Source organism: Culex pipiens, chromosome 3 (assembly GCF_016801865.2).
Source record: "Culex pipiens pallens isolate TS chromosome 3, TS_CPP_V2, whole genome shotgun sequence".
Lineage (NCBI taxonomy): Eukaryota > Metazoa > Arthropoda > Insecta > Diptera > Culicidae > Culex > Culex pipiens.
The window spans coordinates 117,984,603-117,990,743 of NC_068939.1; the positions used below are offsets into that span (position 1 = coordinate 117,984,603).

At 43.9% G+C, this 6,141-nt stretch overlaps 1 long non-coding RNA gene across 1 annotated transcript; it reads right to left on the bottom strand.

Moving 5' to 3' along the window:
* Window positions 1-980: 980 nt before the first annotated feature.
* Window positions 981-2,373, bottom strand: LOC128093422 (uncharacterized). The gene is made up of 2 exons (XR_008212449.1): window positions 2,183-2,373; window positions 981-2,118 (listed from the first exon to the last, which is right to left on the bottom strand). It is a non-coding gene; the product is annotated as an uncharacterized LOC128093422 (long non-coding RNA).
* Between the last annotated feature and the right edge of the window lie 3,768 nt (window positions 2,374-6,141).

Below are 6,141 nucleotides of genomic sequence, written 5' to 3' on the forward strand. Positions count from 1 at the left end.
ATAAATTTATTGCAAGTGAAACAAGGTTGCGTGTTGTTTATTTGTTTCCGAAAAATATACTCCATCGATCGTTGAATGCTGAATGAGTACGCCTGTGGTCATCATCAGTGAACGCACACGAAGTTGAAACAAACGAATGCCGCGCACGACACTCAGGCAGCCGCGCGACGCGAAGGCACATGCTCTTTCTTTCCTGTCCGTCTCTTTCTTCCTTGTGCAGTGTGGTGAAAGCAATCATTTGTATGCTGTCATAGGAAAAGTGATCGAAAGTTCGTGGCAATCCAACGAACGAGCTCTGCACAAAAGGGAGAGGCGAACAAAACGCAAATGTCAAATGTTGACAAGTCCAGGTATAAAAGTGCTCACTCAATATTCATTTTTTAATTCCCGATTTTTCCCTTACTTTTCCAGAACCTCCAACGAAAGATATTTCTTTCTGAAAAAAAAAAAAATGATTGCAGAAGCACAAGCTAGGGGAAATCTACCCATTTTAATCCTAATAAGCGGTCGTGTTTGAATGATGCTGGATAATCTAGAGTCTCCCTTGAATTTTACTAAAACCAAGTACACCAACGAGTAGAGCAAGTTTTTGTGAACATTTCTGTTTATTTTCACTTTCACTAAAAGTTATTCTATTTCTTTACCAAGCATTTAACAAAAAAAAAATCCCAAGGGTATTCTAATCGAGGCGAATGCATTGGGCCACGCCCATTTATCTAATATCGGCTTAGTTCTTTTTTCTTCCAACACTCTGTCGAGTGTTGCCATTTGCGCTGACAGTTCAAACGAACACTCACGAAAAGTGGCATTTATAGGGAAAGTTTCCTGGCATCGCTGGCTGTGCTGCTGGTGGTGTTGACGGCCAGCCTTTGTTCTTTTTTGCCTTCGTCTCTCGCTCGGTTTTCTTCAGCCTTCGGTTGGAATGCAAAGTGAAAATTGAAACGTCAAACGACTTGACGCGTTTGTTTTTTTGATGGCGCTTGCTAATTTATTACATTTTTCGGGATTATTCTTCAAGTGAGTGCCTTACTAATGATCAAAAGAACATGTTGCCGGTAGTTGGAAGCAATTTCATATCTTAAGCGCCGTGAAAAAGTAAGCGAAAGTGAAAAGGTAATTTTGGCGATATTCATTAAGCGTTTGAGGGATTCTCGTGTGTGTCACTGTGTGTGCCAACAAAATGATGAGAAGTGGTCTCGCAAAATACAAATTATGATCAAAAGTGCATTAAATGTGATCTTTTTGGCCAGTAAGTGGCATACATTTGCGTGCTTACTCGAGGCGGTGCTGTTGCTGGTAAGTTTATAGCCCAAATAGTATTTTTGGAGCTTTAATCGAGCATCAAACTCTCCATATGACGAAGATAGGTGTTTGATTGGAAAGGGTAGATTTCCCCTAGGTCCAGGGTAGCACTTCAAATTGAAAGAAATCGCTAGAATACATAACCACAAAGCGGCTTTTTCAGATTTTTTATTCTCATCAATCTCAAATGACAGAATATCCTCTAGATTCATCCCACTTATCTTTTCTACTTTATTCTTTGTCCAACTTGAAATAATCCTGGATTGAGGGCATTCCATTGTTCCGTGTCCGTAATACATTGAATAACATTTCTAAATGAATTTAAAAATCAAACTATTGTCAAATTGTTGAAGTAAAAATGAAGACTTTACAAAATTATAATTTCAATTCTAAGAGAAACCATTCTCTATAAAAATAATTCAATTCAATTGGTGTTTTATTAGAATTTAACAGTTCTTCTCCAGGATTTTACATTTGCGATTCAGAGATTTGGAGAACCTTTCTACTGAGATCATTTCATAAGTCTTTACAGGGAGGGTTCATATTTCTTAATTTAGATTTTGCTGACTGAGTGCTCTTTTAGGGAAAATATGTATTCAGAAAAAAACCCTGGTTTAAAAATAATTAAATGCTTTACAATTTTTTAATTTAAAGCTTATTTTTATAGATTCCCGAACCCAAATTTATTGTTCCTCGGTTTTAATTGAAGAGGAAAAGCGTATGGCAAAAACGGCGATTCGCTGGAGGAAGATCACAATCAAGGCAAAAGCTGGAGATAGCTCTTGATAAATGCAGCCAAGCACGTCGATTATTTGCCTACAAAAACAACAATAAGGATCACAATTAAAATCTCTTAATCGCACTGCTAAAAAAACATTACCCGGAAACTTTTCTCCTCCTAGAGTTTGCGTCAGGATTCTCCGCCAGTCGTTTCAAGCTCTTGGTGCTAGAGCCGCCAATCACACCGAGAATAAGGTTAATTTTTCCGGTCGGCAAAACGTGCGCCTTGTTCTGTGGAGGTAGAGCCGGCGTTCACACCGGAGAAAACTTTTCCGGCCGTCGACAAAAAAAAATTTTTTGCAATGTTTTTTTTCTTTCTGTCAAAACTGCTTGACAAAAACAAAACCAAATACCGAGTTGCCAAACATGACCAAAAACTGCTCGACAGCAAGGTTGCAAGATAAATTTCCCTGGTTCAAAAGTCGAGCAGACGCTGGTCGCTTTATACCCCGTTCGCACGGGCGAGTTATAGCCGGTTTTAACGAAATGGTTATAATAGCCCGTTCGCACGGGCGAGTTATAGCCGGTTTTAACGAAAAGGTTATAAGTTAAAACCAAGTTATATCCAGACCGTTCGCACGGGCCCGAGAGGTTTTAACGGTTTTAACTATTTTGACAGATTACAGAAGGCTGTGTTTATTTAGTGTTGTCATTTATTTTCGATTTTTCACGGTGATGCAGAACTTGACCATTGTTGGCACTCTATCCGGCAAGGGCCGGGTTTTTGGCCTTTTTTCGCTTCTGAATTTGGGCAGGATGGCAGGTATTTTAAATTGTTATAAGTTCGATCTGTTTTGACTAAATTCATTCACAGAATTTATTTTTGATTGTCGGCCGGTTGGAGCTGGTCTGCTGTTTTCTATAGAGATGCTTCCGGAAAACTACATCTTCGGTGTTCTCCACGATCCAATTGACGCCCCCTTGTTCGTTCGAAAGGTCGCGCCTTGATGCTGTGGTCTAACTTGAGGTTACAATGTCTGACGCTGAACAAAATCCGGAAGGTGGCCCGTAAGCCGCATATGGCCAAAGAGAAGAACGAGGCTGATTACGTGCTTCACCTCAAAATCAAAGACTTTCTGGAAGTTCGCATGAAGATTCAAGTGTTCAGGCTGGAAAAGGTCAAGTTCTACTAACACGCCCGCATAATGATCCGTCTGGAAGGATTACGATGAGGACTTGGAAAATGTCTTGCTTCTGAAGATACAAATTGGGACTGAATTGTAGCAGGACCCCTATGGAGCTAAAGAAAGTTGTTGAAAAGCACCTGATCACGATGTGACTCGAAAAATCCAACCGATCAAATTCATACGAGTCGCATGCACAAGTTAAATAAAGTCTAAGAGTAGTTAAAGAGGGGGGTGGGGGGGAGGGGGCTGTTATTGTACGCTTCATACAAAAAAGATAAGGGAAAGGGGTGCAAATTTGCCATACGTACAATACGATCAGATTGCTAACGCCGGAAGCATCTCCGAAAGCCGGGCTGACCAGCTTATCCAGAACGCACTGAACTAAGTGCGATTTTTTTTTTCGTGGGATAGCGCGAATGGGTCATTTTTAAATTAGATGGTAAATTTATTTAATAGTTCCATAATGGATTTTACACAAGATTATTGTTCTGCTGGAGCCAGATTCCAAGTCCTTCGCAGTATATCCCTGAGAGCATCAACAACGAACATATGTTCTACGTCGACCCTACCTGCTGGAAATGGGCAAGAACCAATGGAACGAACTATGTGCTTAAAGATAATTAGAATTGCCTTTCAAATTTGTTAAGATTACCGGAAGACCGCTATATTCCCTAGCCCCGACCGGGGTGTCCATCGAAGTACTGCGCCGAACCAAAATAAGAATTACTGCGTTGAAGAATTTTAGAGCGAAACCTTGATTATGATGCGAATGGACGCTTGCGAGATCTTGGCAAGAACCTAATGCACCTCACCAGCACCTCACCGCCGTGATCAACATTCGCCAGGAGAAGATACTCTAATGTTCAGAGACGACCGCCCTCCTGCAAAGTGTGGCTCAAGGCGAAGTTTTCGAGTCACCCTAAACAGCACCCCCCAATAAAGCCCCTAATCATCTTTTATTATAGAATTTTCAAAAGAACATGCAATCAAATAAAAACGTTCTCCAGCTAAGGTCGCATCCGGAACAGCAGAACCAGCGGGTTACGCACGTTGTAGGTTTGCGAGCCGTAGAAGAACGCCTGTTCCGATTTAAATGGGCAAAGATCCGTCTTGAGATCGTTCAAGTGGAACATTTGGTCATTTGAACCTGATCGAAAAAGGTGATGCTAGCGCTCCGTTTGGTACTTTGATTCAGACGGGCCACTTCAGGTTGTGTTTCTTTGACTGGCGGAAGACAAAGACGCCACACCATCCCCTCCAAGCCACAGGACGCGATCATCGACGAGAAACCTGCCTCGCTGGTCGGCTGGCCGTCCTCACGGCCAGGTGGTTTCGTCCGTAGAGGTCTTTGTTTTCGATCTTGAGCCACTGGACCTCCATCGACGTTCGTTAGCATCCAACCCATCCGACGATCGACTCGCGACACGAGGTCGGCAATTATAGCTCGATGCACGAGTCCGTAGCGTGCCCGCCAACGCACGTGAGCCATTGGACCCTACCGTTTCCAACCAGCATCGCTGGCGAGCACTCCGACAGTGGTCAGTAGGTGAGTCGTTCGTAGGAGACGCATCAAATCTCCTAGCTAGTGGACCTCACGGGCGTCTGGAAATAACAAGCTCGAGTACCACGTGTCTCAACAAAGTACCACCAGCGAAGTAGCGTTTCTGCCAGGCGGCCCGAGAATCTGCCCAGAATCAGCACACGTGATCGCGAAAATCGGTCAGCAGCGTAGTCTGCGTCGGCGTCCATCCGCCGAGGAACAGCATCAGCACCGCGAGTCCCCAGCAATAGCAGCCGAACATCGAGCCCGTAGCATGCCCCGCTAAAGCACGTGAGCCAGTCGTTCCCGCCAGGACGCGCCAAATCCTCGAGTCATTGGACCGCGTTGGTGACCGTTCTGCATCCGATGGATTTAAACGGTAATGCCGATCCGTAGTGCTAGCTGGATACCAAGCGCATCTCAGACAAGGAGAACTGCGTGAGCAAGCAGCTGAGTCCGGGGTTTGGCAAGTGCTTCGAGATCTAGGCCACCTTCCCGCAAGACTCAATGCTGGCAAATTATCGATGGGAAACTTGTTGCTGCGGACGTTCTGATAGGCGAAACGAAGATCTACTTGGAAACCCTGTTCAGTTCTACAGCAAGCACCGAGTGTAGTGTGGAATCGGATTTCTTCTGGAACACTTCTTGCAAACGTCCAAGTGTATGTCCGCTCAGGTTTTTGGGCATTGGGTGGCACTGGATCCGCGGGCAATAGCGATGAATTCTAGGGTGGAATCTGCAAGGGCGTATCGGATCAATAAAATGCTTCCAAACTGATTATCTCAACAAAAAAAGATTCCAAACCAAATTCTTTCAATACCAAGTTCCTTGCTACGGCGATCTGTCTGTCCGCTCCATGGAACTGGGACGTTCCGATACGCAGGCGTATTTTAGTGACAAACGAAAGAAGAAAAATTAGTTGTTTTTTTTCCAGTCAATGACAGATGTTTTTTTTAAGTATTTCCAAAGGCTACTAAGAGTTTTCAAGCAGTCGAGTTCCCGTTTCGAGCAGTTTTAACTTGGTTATAACTTTTAAAACCAGTTTTAATTTGACAGCTCGTTGTATGGGCAAAACCAGAGTTATAGCCGGTTTTAAGAGTTATAACCACTTTTGGTCTTATAACCGGTTATAACTCGCCCGTGCGAACGGGGTATAAGTTATAACCAAGTTAAAACCAAACCGTTCGCACGGGCGCGGGAGGTTTTAACGGTTTTAACCAAGCTTCCCATGCGCCAGTGCCAACGCACACCGCGGGTTTGGTTTTCTAGCTTCGGTACGTGCCTGAACCCATTTTTGTATTGGTATCTTGGTACATCGTACCAGCGCACCACGACACTCTCGGCTCGCCCCATCGGTTTTGTGTCTGGCACTCACCCATGGCATGAACCCAG